This window comes from Diachasma alloeum, unplaced genomic scaffold (genome assembly GCF_001412515.2).
Source record: "Diachasma alloeum isolate Michigan unplaced genomic scaffold, Dall2.0 Dall_scaffold_01366, whole genome shotgun sequence".
In the NCBI taxonomy this organism is placed as follows: domain Eukaryota; kingdom Metazoa; phylum Arthropoda; class Insecta; order Hymenoptera; family Braconidae; genus Diachasma; species Diachasma alloeum.
In genome coordinates this window covers 10333-26453 of record NW_021681469.1, presented here as the reverse complement: position 1 = coordinate 26453, position 16121 = coordinate 10333, and the positions used below count along the sequence as shown (strand labels likewise).

General features: G+C 39.6%; 1 long non-coding RNA gene across 1 annotated transcript; it reads right to left on the bottom strand.

Annotated features, from left to right (window-relative positions):
* Nucleotides 1-14815: 14815 nt before the first annotated feature.
* Nucleotides 14816-15166, bottom strand: LOC107046419. Its single transcript, XR_001461550.1, has 2 exons — nucleotides 15081-15166; nucleotides 14816-14991 (listed from the first exon to the last, which is right to left on the bottom strand). It is a non-coding gene; the product is annotated as an uncharacterized LOC107046419 (long non-coding RNA).
* Between the last annotated feature and the right edge of the window lie 955 nt (nucleotides 15167-16121).

Here is a 16121-nt window from a genome sequence, read left to right as displayed (position 1 = left end):
CCCCCCCCCTCTTCCCCCTCTCCCTCCCTCCCACTCTCCCTACTCCCTCCCTCCTCTCTGTCGATTTTCTCGGTATTGAATGTTTTCAGAACAAAATGTCAAACAAAATCATTGGTGAGAATTGAAATTTTCTATAAAAAAGATTTCCGAAATTGAATTCTAAATTGTTTCATTAATTAAAATAAATGCATGTTTCAATTTTTCCTATAAGTTCTCAATCATGTCGGTAATGAGTAATTTTGAGAAAAAATATCAAATGATACATATTGTACAGAGGATTTTTTTTCATGAACATTTGCATTATTCTTCCTGATGAATATATTGTCAACAATATGTGGAAGTCAGCTCCCACGACTTCACCACCACCACCACCAATGGAGCCTGATCAGGACCAGCAACAGCAGAACCAGCAACAACAGAACCATCAACAGCAGAACCATCAACAGCAGAACCAACAACAGCATAACCGACAACAGCAGGACCAATAGCAGAACCAACAACAGCAGAACCAATAACAGCCGGATCAACAACAGCAGAACTAATAACAGCAGAATCAACAACAGCAGAACCACCAATAGCAGAATCAACAACAGCCAGCCCAGCAGGGCCCAGTTGAAGGAGATGATCTCTATCTTAGGATTCTCGTTAATCTCCAAGAGCAGGCCGAGTTATTACGAAGACTGAATGTACAAAATCGACGAGGCAGAGAGGGTCACCGAGCTGGAAGGCCAGATGGACATGCTGATCGAAGAGGAAGACAGGGGGAGAATGAAAGGGTAATGATTGCGGAAGGGGAGGAAATCGAGGTGGCAGACAGGGAAACGGTGGGAATGGGAGAGGTGATGAAGCAAACGGAAGAGATAATGGAGGAAATAGGAGAGGCAATGGAGGTGACGCGAGAGTCAATCAAAGAGGTGGAAGGAATAATGGGAGAGTCAGAGCTGTGCGTGATTTGGACCGCCGTAACGCCGTGTGAGTTATTGTGAATCCAAATTTCTCACTGTGGGCGTATGAAGATTCTCCACGGACTCCACACATGAAAAAATTTCATTAAAAAACGCAGGGAATTCGATTGAGTACTTTAATCGATGTCTATTGAACTTCAATTCTAAATTCTATTAGTTTCTGGTCGATTCTATTGGAGCATTCTGCAGCTCTACCGCATTTTTTCAGCCGAAAATATTCGACTGTAAAAATCAGCAGAATTGGATCTTTTTATACGGTTTCTACTATTGAAATATTTCCAATAGAAATTCCTCGACATAAATTTATCAAGTTTTCCTACTCTAGTATTCTTCTCTGTCCATTGGAAAAATCGAACAAAAAAAATTGGAAAATTTAAACCGCGAAATTTTTATAGAAAGTATCTCAAGAAAATAAATTTTATAGAAAAATCGAACTCTATTGATTTTTTCTATAAAATGTGTTCTCCTGAATATTTCTAGCCAAAACAACGCGCAGATGAACTGCGGAATTTCTCATTAGAATCGGTCAAAAACTGATATCAAGCTCAATTGAAATCCGATAGAATTTCTCGTGAATTTGCTAAGTGCTTCTGTGAAATTTTCTCATGCATGTTTCTACTTACTACTAAGTACGAATTTTAATTTCGCCTTCGTCATGATTGTCTACATTTACAAAATACTGCGAAGAATTTTGATTTGTGTGAACAAAAGTTTTGTAAATTAAGATTTTTCATAGGGCTCACATATTTTTCCAATGAGAAAAAAACCTCTCACGTTAAAAGTAACATTCAAAGACTTTATAGAAAAACCGAGCCAATACACGGAGTCATCCTATCAGATTTCTATTGAATGTCCATTAGAAATTTCATAAGTTTTTTTTTTCGATTTCATTGATGAATTTCACGGCTTCACTGCGTGTTTTTTCAGTAGAAAATTTCTAATAGGAACTATTCCATAGAAAAAATCAGTGGAATTTGATCTTTTTATAAAACTTTTTAAAACTTGAATTTCTCAAGTTTTTCCCACTCTATTCTTCTTCTCTTTTCATAAGAAAAATCGAACAAAAAAATTTAGAAAACGTGAGTTGAGGAATTTCTTCTAGAGAATATTCCAATAGCATAAATTGTATGAAAAAGCCAATTTCCATCGATTTTCTGTATAGAATATTCTATATTGAATAATTCTATTTTAATAAAACATGTAGAAAAGCTAGAATTTCCCAACGGGAACGGCAGAAAACTCATAGATTTTTTTTAGAAGTTCTATGGACATTCAATAGACTTTTCGAATGAATTCGAAAAATTTTCTCCAAAAATTGTCTCGTTCATAGGTATTAACAACTTTGTTCCTGTTTGGGAACTGATGTCATTGTACATTGTAATAATTGAGACGAGATGAGTCTAGTCGCTTATGAGTACATTTTTGGATGAATATCTCTGAACTGATAAAAACCACGCATGAAACAATTTCATAGAAGAACCTACCGAAATCGACAGAAAATTTCATCGTATTCCTATCGAATTCCTATTCAAAATTCCATTAGTTTTTCGTTGATTCTATTGACGAATTTCGCTGCTTCATTGCGCATTTTCTTCGTATAGAAAATGTTCAATACAAAATCGTTTAGAAAAATCATTAGAATTTCCTCTTTTTTTACAATTTTTCCATATAAAACATTTTTTATCTAAATTTCTTGACGTGAATTTTTCAAATTTTTTTTACCTCATTTTACTTCTCTGTTGATTCAAAAAACCCAAGGAGAGCAATTACAAAAATTGAGCCGAGGAATTTCTATAAAGAAATATCGCAATAAAATGAGTTGAGAAAAAAATCAGGGAAAATAAGAAAAAATATATATTCTATTGCATTTTCATACAGAATATCTACAGCGCATCCTTTTGATTGACTCTGCCGCCAACTAATCGAAATTTCAATTGAAACACTCAAATTTTTCAGTGAATTCGCTGTTTTTCTGCAAAATTTTTTCGTACTTGATAGCAAGCTTTTCATGGGATCCTTTTTGTTAAAATTCTGCTGATCAGGATATCGCTTTCTCCCTTCAATCCAAGATTTTCTTGAAAAACTGGTTGTGGAGTAAAAATTCCTTATCTCGTGTTCCCATTTCACTAGTAAATTAAATCTTTTTATTTCTGATCTGGATTTGCATTTTCTCACTCATTCTCATCAGTTGAACAAATCTGCAATTTTCTCTTTCTCTCATCTTACTTCAGATACTGGAGAGGCAGATACCATCAAAGGAGAGATAACGGACCGCGGAGTGGAAACGGTAGAGGTCCAATCATCTATCATTATTACAATCGTAATTGATAGTGAACTCCATTTCTGTTCTTGAAATACTTCCTGAATTTTCTAATGATTTTTTGAATTCGTTCATCTCAAACATTGCGACAGAATATTCATTCGATTCATTTAAAGCTTTTCCGGTCATTTATTTCCATGAAAAAAATTATTTTGTTGACACTTCGAGCTGAAATATTAGCCTCACGTGAAATTAACATAAAACAATTGTGACGGCACTAACCAACGTGAAACTCAAAACTTGAAATATAAACCGTAGACTTATCCATAACTCGATGCGAAACTCAAAACAGCCGGAGTGTTGTCACCTTCGGCCTCTGCTCCTCGATGTCCCCACGAAAATCCTCGAAAACCGAATAAACGAGATAAACGGGAAAACGAGGAAAATGCTGTCGGGCGCCAGCTGACTTTTGTTCCAGCGGTGTCAACGAACCGCATTAAAGAGAACCATACGAAAACTTAGCCATAATTGGGGAGATCGAGGGAGAGGTTGCGGAATTAGCTCGACTAGCTCGGAGGTATTCGGAGAGCGGGGTAGGATCGGTCGCTCGGTCTTAGGAAGGATGTCGCGAATTTACCAAAAGATACAGAAAAATCAAAAGGAAGAATCAGAAAATTGATTGAATAGGGGATGAGATAATTACTTTAAATTTACTCCGTGTTTTATTCAATTTCTCAATAATATTCCAACTCAAATAGAATTTCTATTCTTCATAAATAACATAAATTAATTTCAATTAAATTCAACAGAATTAAATTTAATTAAATTCTCGAGAGTGAGAGTACGTGAATTGACCTTGAGAGAGAGGTTATCGCGAAGGGAATGGGAGGTCCGAAAAGTCCAAGCCAACGATCTCTCCGCATCGTCCAGAAACTGGAGTGCTGGAGGATCCGAAGGCTATATCAATTCCGATGCGATGATCTCGGCGAATCTCCTCAGAACAATAAATGACAATGAATGGGCGAGGGACTCAAGTATGCAAATGTCACTTAAGAGTGCCATTTTGCCCCATATTCGGGTCCGTCCTCCATCAAGGGCGTCGTAGCGTTACAGTGAAATTCCTGGGCTCGCGCGCTTCAATGTCGTGATTTTCGGGGTCTCGTCTNGAGTGCCATTTTGCCCCATATTCGAGTCCGTCCTCCATCAAGGGCGTCGTAGCGTCACAGGGAAATTCCTGGGGCTCGCGCGCTTCAATGTCGTGATTTTCGGGGTCTCGTCTTCCAAGAAATCTTAAATTAATCAATTGAAACCTTGGGGGAACTTTACTGAGCTAGAAGAGCACTCATTTGAGGCTTCAATTCGCTCTGGAAAGAGGAAAAACCGCCATGTGCACTACGGCGTCACCCACGGCACGTGAGGCGCATATGTGCACTTATAGGCCGGTTTTATCCACTTTTTCCCACTAGAATTGGCACTGGACATTCCCCATACGTTCTCGAGGGTCCNTGTGCACTTATAGGCCTGTTTTATCCACTTTTTCCCACTAGAATTGGCACTGGACATTCCCCATACGTTCTCGAGGGTCCTAGTGAACTAATTATGCACTCCGAAGGTGCATTAATTGTTCACCGGACCTCCTGGTGAATGGAGAGGGCACAATGGCGTCATGGCAGGGCATGGGCCATGTGCGGCCTTTTATTGGGGTCTCACTGTCCATTTTCACTATCTCTTGGGTTTCACTGGGGTTTTATCACTCGGGAGAGGTCTGGAGAGCCGAACGAGGGTTTTATGCACTCAGAGGTACATTTATCCACTCGCCCGGAGGAGTTTTGGTGGTTGGGAATGCATCTCGGCGTCACTCTGGTAACCGCCGGTGCACTTTTCCCGGAGGTTATCACTGGGCACACTGGGAATAGATGCACTTCTCTCCTCGGGAGAGAGTGCACATGGTGAACAAAAATGTACTTACCATGTTCTCGTGTGGGCCCTCGGCGATGGTCTCCACCAACTCTCCCAATCGTTGCAGATGTTCTCGGGGATGTTGTCGCAGTGGTTGCTCGGGTCCAACTCTCTCGTAAACTGCGTCTAACCGGCGGAGGTTCTCAGCTGGGTGGCGCGACTGGCACGCCGTCTAACTGCCGCTGGGGCGGGCTCATGTAACTGAGCACGCGGGGATTTTGATTCAAATGGGTTTTAGACTTATTTTAGGCATTCCGCCGTTAATTATATCTTTTATGAATTAACCCAAGGGGTTTTTATCCATAGTGGCTGAACGATAGTTATCTGGAGGTTCGGAAAGGGGGAATTAAGGCAGTTGTTCGCCTTTTCTCCTCGCGAATGCACTTCACCCCTGAGTGAGTGCACTTTTCGCTGCTGTCACTCTCCCGGGAGTCATCCTGGAGTCACCGTGAATACATCTAAAGAGAGAATAGCCCATGGCGATCCATGCAGACGAGTGGGCTATGTTCATCCACATGGCCTTCCAGCTGCACTGGTGATTCCAGCGACTCCACGAAGTGCCTTCGCCAGGGAGCGTGAGTATTTCACCTCAACCTCTGTGATCAGCAGCCGCACTCGACGAGATCAGCGAGATCTCACCGGGAAGCTCGGTGTATCGGCTCTGAACCGCAGTGGATCGTCGTCCCTCTTAGGATTCGCGAGATTTCAAAATACAAAAACATAACTAGGAAAATACAATTATTGTAAATTTTCCCTCAACCATAAAACCGAAAATTAATCCCCTGAAATCCAAAATAAACCAGAAAGATAACTGAAACTAAAAGAGAACAAAACTTTAATATGACTTGAACCGGAGATTTTACTTTTTACTCGTTTTTAATGTGTATCGATACGTGAATTTGATTATTTTTAGAAATCGAACGTTGTTTTCCCCGCGAGGCCCTTCCTGATGTTCTTGGAGACTGGTTTTTACGAACTGGAGCTAAAAGGGGTGTTGCATCGCCCTTCGGTAGGGGTGCGAACTTTGGGGGTTAAGGGAATCGCGACTCTTTCTCTTCGAAAAGATCAAAATAAGTTCACACTTACCTACTCACTCTTATGATTTACTTAATTCTACGACTAAGTTATATACAGGTGGCGGAATTCTCGAAAATTCCGTCACACAACATTTCATTAAGTAGTAAACGGATTCATCCTATCATTAAAAAATTTGTAAAGCGTACGAAATCTCTCCTTGCTCCCAGGCATGGCTCTTTTGTTTTCCCTTCTCAACCGTTCCAAGAGGTACGTCTCGAAATTTGTCATCTTGCAGTAGTTCTATACGTATCATCACATGTCAACTAGTCAATTAACTCATTTTTCCCTATTTCCCGATTTTTTTGCGAGAGTTCTGCAGCATTTACTGGCCAAAACGATCGTTCCTGTGATTTGAACGGGGGGCGCCACGTGTCTTTTCAGTGGAAACAGTTATTCGCTATACGTGCGTCAATTGTGTGCAAAAGAGGAATTTAAATTAATCAATCTTGACCTGAAATCGTGCTCATAGCAAAATTAAACCCTGATTTGTCGATTTGTGTAATGAATTGAATTGCTGCTGAGTGAACACAGCCGGCTTTTTGCTGCGGCTTTTCGTCCACATGGTTGGATGAGGTTATATCCGACGCCGAGTCGAACGAGGAATAGGTGATAGAGGTCGATAACTGCAATACCGACAGGAGGAAAGTGAAGAGCACAAAGTTATTCGTTTTCAACAGCGTGGGTAATAAACGAACCGGAAAACCAAAGCGTAAGGGGAGAAAAACAATTACCGAAAGTCTCACAGTTGAAAGAGCCAGAGCAAACCTTATTGGCTCACTTAAAGAGCTTCTGAGTTAAAAAAAACGAGCGTTGGAGAAAAGCTGGGAGGAAAAAAACGTTAAGTGAATCACAAAAGTCCTAAACCCTGAGAAGAGGAGGGCAGTAGTCAGGCCTGGGACAATCCTTCAATCTAGTGCCTTTGATATAGACTCAGATTCTCCTATTGCTTCCTCGTCGCTGATTTCAGATTACAGTGGTGATATGGATGCTGTTGATAAAATCCTTGCCGAAATGGCCCAGATGAGGAAAGGAAATACAGAAAGATTCGATAAATTTGAGAGTGCATTGGCCACGCAAACAGAACAGATCAAGAAAGCAGAAATCCACCCTAGAGAAATTCCAAGAAGAACTGAAGAAAAGAGATACGAAGCGGCAAAATGACTGGAGAACTTTGAATAATGAGGCTAAGAATTTAAAAGCACAAATCCTGAAGCCTCGTGAACAGGTCACCGTTGAGGTTACAGCAGAGATGGAGAAGAGGCTCTTGGATAAGGTACTGGGCGCAGTTGGGGTGCAAAACCCATCTCTGAGTAAGTTGGAAACTAAAGTGGAAGAGATGACTATGGCCTGGGAACGTGAAGAAAAAAATTAAAAAGAGAAAAAATTTAATTATTAGTGGCATTGCCATCAATACGGTATTTGATACGAAAACTCAAGTAAATGCCTTTCTACAGGACAAATTTGGCATTAATAGCGCAGCAGAGGAAGCTTTTCTGATTGGAAAGGATACGGAAAAAGTCAAGATGATATTGAGTGACCCGAAGATGAAAGTAAATATCATGAAAATGAAAAAGAAGGCTCTTGCCGGTACCTGTATCTACATCAATAATGATCTTTTCACGGTTGAGGCTAAAGCAGCCAAGCAATTGAGAGACATCGTCAAAACTCATCGCAATAATGGAAGTGAAGCAAAGATTATTGATAAAAAGACCTGTATCAATGGGCAGTGGTGGCAATATGATGATTTCCAAGATGGGTTGGTGCTGAGTACTGAGCCAGCGGTTAAGCCTTCAGGGGCTTCGTCTTCGAGCAGGAAAGATTACCTTCTGGAATGCCAGGGGGTTTGGGAATGTCCACACCAGTGCAGATCTAGCCGAGGAGGACGTCATCGGCATCTCCGAACCGTGGCTGACGAAACCGGGAAAACTGAATAACATCTGTACCAATTACAACGCGACGTAGGTGGACGCTATCAGGGACAAAACGAAGGGGCATGCAAGTGGTGGCATTGTCATGCTAGTGAGAAAGTCTCTTAACTATACGGTCCTCAATTTCAGCGGAAGTTGGTTATTTCTTCATGTAGCTGGTAATGACTTTATGTAATTTGTTCGGTATATTTTCGCCCAAAGTGGGACATGGTGTCGATCCTACGGTACTTCCGGGATGTCGTTGAAATGCTCCGTTTACAATTCAATGATACTCCTTTTATTTTAGCCGGCAATTTCAACGCTAGAGTGGGTGAACCCGAGAACATCCCGGTAGAGCTGCTGGTGCTTACCATGTTAAATGTGCAGGGAGTTACTTCTGACGATACCTTAAATCAGCGTGGTATTCTTTTGAAAGAATGTATAGAGGACTTAGGTTTTATATTAGTAAACGGGAGATCGATCAGCGATAGCCCCGTGCAAATCACGTATCGTAAGAAGAATAAGAGAAGTATTGTGGATCTGGTATGGGTAGACATAAGTTGTACGAGTTCAGTTAACGATCTGGAAGTTGCACACATTATAACCCGCTCTGATCACTTCCCAGTCCGCGGATAAAAAGACAGCCTACGGTGCCACTACGCGTCCAAGGACGCCATGTAGTGGCACGCTTAAGTGATCCGCGGATAAAAAGGTAGCCTACGGTTCCATGATGCGATGGTCGCCTCTGATTGCCGCCAATTTTGAAGAAGATTCTGTTAATATTTTGTATGATAAGCTACATCGTGCGATACATCAGACCGCCTCGCAGCTCAGTTTGATTAGTAAAGGAAAGTTTTGCAATCATAATGTAACGAAGAATGAGGTGTGGTTTGACGCTGATTTGCAAGAAAAGAAAGAGGTAGCTAGGAAGAAACTCAAAATCACGAAAAGGGTTAATTTTGAAGGTGAGTTGGGCCTAGAATATGATAATGCATTAGAAGATTACAAAAGACTAATAGACTCCAATCGTACTATGTACATTGATAATATCACATGTGAGCTCAATAGCTCAAGGAATAGGACCCAATTCTGGAGGGCTTTAGGGAGATTTAAAAGTTGAAGTCAGAAAAAAGTTGAGGTGAACAAGAATGAGTGGGAAAAATTCTATGGGAGCATATATCCACCGCTTGTCGTCAATGATTTGTTATTCTCAGGAATTTTGCATCCAGATCTCGACAAAGATATAACCTTAGTTGAACTAAGGAATGCTCTTTCTAATTGTAAAAATAATAAGTCGCCGGGCGACGATAATATTGTCAATGAATTCTATAAGGCCCTTCCAGTAAATTAGGAACTCTTCCTGTTATGCTTGTTTAATAAAATATTGAGAACAGAAGAAGTCCCTGACGACTGGGCAAAAGCAGTACTTACGATGATATATAAAAAAGGGGACGCGTGTGATCCGGGGAATTACCGAGGGATAGCTCTTATGAACCACATTTTGAAAATATTTACGAGTATTTCAGCAACTCGTCTAAAAACGTGGATGGAAGATTGTAATTTACTACCAAAGGGACAGTCTGGTTTTCGGGCCCACAGGGGTTGCTTGGACAATGGCTGTTCTGCAGGAGGCGATACACTCGAGGCTCAGGCAGGATGGAGGATCAGTCTTTGTAACCTTTGTGGATTTCTGGAGAGCTTTTCATTCGATAAATCATAACAAAATGTGGGTTAAGCTTCTGTCTCTGGCAGTTAGTGCTCGGATGGTCAGGATCTTCAGAAACTTGTATAATAAAGCCTCCTTGAGAGTTAGAACAGAAGAGAGTCTTACGAACGAAGTCGATATCACAGAAGGGGTGCTACAGGATGAAATTTTAAGCTCCTTGTTATATATTTTGTTCATCTCCGAAATTGAGGAGTATTTTCATAGTAAAGATTTATACGGGGTGAGTCTAAATAACAAGGTAGATGTTTTGATGCTTCTGTACGCTGACGACCTGGCGATCATGGGAAGAAACAAGGCAGATACGAGGACCAAACTGAAGGTCCTTCAACAATATTGTGATGAAAATGATCTCAAGGTTAATGAGTCCAAGACCGAGATATTATACTGTCGGAAGGGAGAAAGAGTCCGGAAGGACTTGGTCTTCAAGTTCAAAGGAGTGGATCTGGAAATTGTGAATTCGTACACGTACTTGGGGGTTCTTTTCAGCTCCTCGGGTTTGGGCAAGGGCGCTACCGCTGCAGCTATTGCAAAAGCAAAAACTGCGGGGGGAGCGATTCAAAGTCTAATTTATAGAGCAAAAATTAACAATCCTGAAGTAATAAATAGATTTTTTGACAGTATGGTGTTTTCGGTCGGTTTGTATGCTTGCCCAGTATGCGCACTCAGATAAGTAAACGAGTTGGAAACGGTGCAATCTACTTTTTACAAGAGACTATTGAGCCTCAATAGGTCGACAGCAACTGCCCTGGTATATTTTAAAAACATGTTAGCTTTGTATTGAAAAGGATATAGATCGCTTCAGTATAACTGGGTGGCACAGGTTCTGGGGTTCGCTGAGTCAGTTGAACCCGCGATCTGTGGACGTCTGATTGAAAAATGTAATTACCACGAATGGTCCAGGGCAGGTGACCTGTTACTCGAAAAATTAAAAGAAAAATTGAATTGTGAAAGATTGAATCTAGACTGTACGTGAAGATACACATAAGCAATATCTCTTCCAGCAAGTCCCGTTGGTTTTTAAGAAAATCATCACTCAACACAGATTGGCTAATCGTCACGGAACCACTCTTTTTGTAAATAACAATTCTTATCGTTTTGAGCCGGAAAAGTTCTGTCCTCTATGTGAAGTAGCTGAACTAGATACAGTCGAGCATTTTTTGCTCCGATGCAATGAATTTAACGCTGAGCGCACTTTGTTACAATCTGTCCTGAGTAAACATATTGAAAAAATGTCTGTCGAATCCCTTCTGGAAAGTGAGTTTATACTAGCGCCTAAGAGCAGTATGCACGTGAAGAAGATATATTTTTATGTATTGGAGTGTTGTATGAAGAGAGCTCGAAAAATCGAACAACGTATAATGGACACCTCTTATATAACTAGCGAGAGCACCTTATGATTAGCAAATATTTTTCCCCCTTTGACATATTGTAAAAAAGGATTTTTGTATCTTTATAGACAATAAATTTATCTATCTATCCTGTGATTTGAAGAAGTAAGTGTTTCGGTCATCCATTCGAATGCTTCAAAGCATGAATTCATTTGTATTCTTTCCTGTTTCAGGTTTTTCTATGAGAATTCCTGGATGAGGCTAATGGAAATGGTGGAATTTTTGCCCGGTTCATCCAGTCTCTTGTCTAATGGGGAATGGAAGAACAGTTTTCGACAAAAATTAGTTCTAAAAATGAAAGTTTTTTAAAAAATATCTCGTAATAAATAAATGTTCTTCTTGTGATTGAAAAAAAAACTTTTTGTTGAAAATATACGAGCCTTTTCATAATAAAATTATATGAGTCGAAATTACTCTTATTCAATCGATCGTTGCATTGATTATTACGGTCGATATTCACTGCAAGCTATAAAAACCAAAATACACGTGTTTCTAATTCCTTAGTACTGTTCCGTGTATGCATTCCTTACTCCTCTCTATTGTGCGCCGGCCCTAATGTAATTCAAAATTCGAGCGATTTAGGGCGAAATTTAATTTTCTGACACCAGATGGCGACTAGGATCGATCCTGTCAATAATTCATTCTCATTGAATTACAGTCACTGACTAATGTTTCATTTGTTTACGCGTCTTAAGCAGAATTCTTGGAGATATCAATACAAAATTGTAATTTTTGGTGAGTTCGTGTTGCTCTGGATTTTGTGGAGTATACTGAAAAGTCATTCGTATCATTCACAGGGGATCTCATTGGACGGCGGATCTGATAGGATTTTTGGACGGTTTTTAACCTATTGGGTGTGTGAATATGACTCCGCCCTTTTTTATTTAAATAAAACACATTTGCTTGCTTAGAAAATTGAAGAAAAGTTTATTGAAAGTATGTTCCATCTGCAGCTACAACCTTCGCCCATCTTTCAGGTAATTTACCTATTCCTTTGCTTGAAGAAATCCTGGTCTTTTCAGCTGATCCAATTATCAAGTCAAATTTTGATACTTTCGTATGAAGTGAAGCGTTCTTCCGTTAGATCTGACTGCAGTGTTCGGAATAAGTTGGTAATCCGAAGGAGCTATGTCTGGCGAATATGGCGGGTGGAGTAGCACTTCCCAGTCCTGTCTATCTAAATATCTTTTCACAACTTGGGCGGTATGCGGTTTGGCATCGTCATATTGAAGAATTAATTTATTGTGCCTATTCACCCATTCTGGTCGTTTTTCTTCTATGGCTCGCTTCAAACGCATTAGTTGTCATCGGTAAACTTCTCCATTAATAGTTTGAGAGGGTTCGAACAACTCATAATATACAACACCTCTCTGATCCCACCAAATGCAGAGCATAACCTTGGCACTGTGAATATTTCTTTTTGGCTAGGATGCGCCAGGTTCACCTGGCTTCACATAAGCTTTTTGGCATTTAGGATTCTCATAATATATCCATTTTTCATCTCATGGAACTATTCGATGCAAAAATCCTTTTCTTTCCTGTCTTTGAAGTAGCATTTCACAATTTTTTTTTCGACGTTCCATCTCTCTTTCTTTCAATTCATATGGAAACCAGATACCAACTTTTTGAACCATTCCCATTGCTTTTAAATGCTTTGCAACAGTTGATCGTTCAACATTTAATGTTGCAGCCAATTCGGATTCAGTTTGGCAAGAATCCTCTGCCAATAATGCCTCCAATTCAGCATCTTCAAATGTTTTCGGTGGTTTTCCATGTTCTCTGTTCTTAGTGCCAAAATTATCATTTTGAAATCGTCGAAACCATTCCTTGCAAATTATATTAGATGGAGCATGTAAATCTCCATCTAATATAACTAAGTCTCACCGTAAATCTCCACAAGCAAACGATGAGTTTCCGCTACAATTTTCTTTGCAATATAATAGTGTAATAACACTTCCCGCAAATGATGTTTACTTGGAACGAAAACCGACATTGTCACGGAGGTAAAAACACTTGTTGCTTACATTTCAACCAAATGTCACGTAGTGCGTTTGACAGCTTACATAAAGTACTATCGACTACAAGTGTTGCCATCTATTAGTGGACGTAAGCAATACTAAAAACGACATTCGTTGGGAAAGGGCGGAGTCATATTCACGCACCTAATATTTGTTTGAAAATTCTTTCCCCGTTTTCTTTATTTTCCCGTCTACATTCACCGAAACTTCCTTTGATCACTAGTTTTCCTCTTTCGCCCTTATTTTTCCTGTCGAATCATCTATTTCGTCCTTGTTTTGGTTTCATCCTTATTTTTGCTCATTTTTCTTACTTCCCTCAATTATTTCTATTCATTCCTCTAGTATTATCATTCCTTTCTCCATTTTATTCACCTATATCATTCTATTTTAATCATTAATGATTCTTGTTTCGTTTTCCATTCTTTATCGTTGACTTACAGTAAGCTGCGGATTATAACACCACCAGAACCAGAATTTTTCTAGGTGTGACCCTTGAAAATGCAGCTAACTTCTTATCAGTGTATTATCGATTTTCGTCGAACACTCTTTATCAATCATCCTGTTTCCTGAGAGCTGATCTTCAGCAGCTTATCCAAACTATTTTTTTTCTGAGCTCCTCACAAACGGTTTTTTTATACATCTTCAGCTATTTGCAAGCTGTTCGTGTCGAACGTTTGGCATCACCCTTCATAGTCCAGTCAAAATAGTTTTTTAATGGTCAGTTGACGTTCAGTGCTCGGGGAGGTGTCAATCGATAGATAAAAATTCCATTATTAATATTCTCATTCGTATATGTGCGGAGTTTCCCAGTTAATTAATAATTAATTAAAAACAATCGAATAATTGTGCCAAGCCACTTTCTGTTCGTGATTTCTCCAATGTCACTCATTTAATCAAAAAGAAAAAAATACTACTTTGTAGCTAATAAAATTTGCTATCGAATAGAGTTAGGAACTTATATCGAGAGATGTACGGTTAATTTACGATAAATTTTACAATTTTTTTTGGATAAATTAACGCCAAAGCGTCCGCCATTTAAGTCCCCCGAGTCACGTAATTCTCGCCATGCGCAGACTATTCAAACGTCCGCTCCGTGCATTCATCATCAACTCAGTTTTAACAACAGTGTAATTTTCTTTTTTTTTTTAATTATTTGGACGCGAAATTCTGAGCACAGGGTCACGAGAATCGAAAAGAATATTTCTCAGTTTACAAATGGAAGGCCATACGTATAAAAATTGCGGTTTCTAAAAATTGGAAATGTCTATTAGCATTTAAAAAATGCCTTGAGGGTCATAATTGAAGATTTCAAGCTTCAAAATTGAGTCTTAAATTTATGAGCGTTGAGAGTCAATCATCACAGTGATATCAAGGTCAAGTGGATAAAATTTGAACAAAACAAATATTTAAAAAAAAATAGAGGATTTATTTGTTTAAATTATTATTAACAGAAGGGTTCATCATTATTGTCTAGAAAAAGAACTTTTTAATCGTAAAAAATCTATGTAGTCAATATTATTACAGGCCTTAACTGAATTTATTAATATTGTGAGTAGTTGATTGAAAAATTACAATCACGATCAACAAAATGACTGGGAGGATTAGTAGCATTCAGAGTATTGGCAGCATAGATACATGAAGATCCAAAAGTGCGGGCTTCCCTCAGTCACATAATTCTGGATCCTGGCTTTCTGTAAAATAAGAAAAAAAATAGTTCATTAATTAATAGTCAATCAATTATGGACTTTTCATGAGCAGCATGATTTTGAAAAATATTTACCATTCATCCTTCGTTTTTTGCTTGTGCTCGGTCCACTTTCATCTTCAGCTTCATCGTCAGGATTTTCATCATAAACTATAAATGGGAAAAATTTAGCCAAAATGTTGATGCCTGTGTTGCGGAAACAGATTACTGTTGGTTTTGGTGGCCTCTCCACAAACATAAGTTCACTGCCATACTTGGCAATGAGTCTCTGCTTCTAGGTAGTTTTGGTTGTAGTCCAGCCCTCCATTTTCTCCAGCAAACTATTATAAGTGAATTGACACTCGCCACTCTCTTCCATGTAATGACACAAGCCTTCGAATGCCGCATCTAGACCAGGTAATCTCTGCTTTGGGTCTAAATTATCCTTAGTTTTATACCTAAACTTCTCGTAGCATTCGATGTGGTAGCGGGCTTTTTCCATGAGCAGGTCCTTTCCTTCGATTTTCCTCCTCACCTTCTCGGACCAATCGTCGTTGCGAGCAGCGATTGATTTTATGATGCATTCCTGGGCTTTTGGGGTACATATCTTCCGGCACGGCTTATTTAATGGCTTCCAGGGTTTGTGACACAAAACACAATCGTTTTCGAAAGAGAATGGCGGTTCAGCAGGGACTGGCTGAGGAGCCGCTGATTGTCCTTCATCAGTCACTTTTTTATTCGTTAAATTATATGTCACTCGACACTTTTCATGGACTTTGGTTTCTACCAAGCCTTCTAAACACTTCCAGTTGTCATCTTTCAGTTTACTTCTGGCAATTAAACCAATAATGCCTTTTTGTTTCACTGCACTCACTCGCGTATTGTTGTCCAGCGGATTATTACAAATGAAACAATTCGTTGGATTATTCATTTTTCACACAATTAAATATGTCCTATGTGTTCCCAAATAGTTCGGTGTACTAACTACAAACGACACTGGCCCACTGAACTGTTATTCCGAAATTCCCCTCTGCAGAAAGTCCCGTTGTTAGGGAGTGAAACGACGAGGGTCCAGACAGATGTGGAACACCTGCTCTCCAAAATACTATTGGAAGGGGGCAGGTAGGAAAAAAATCC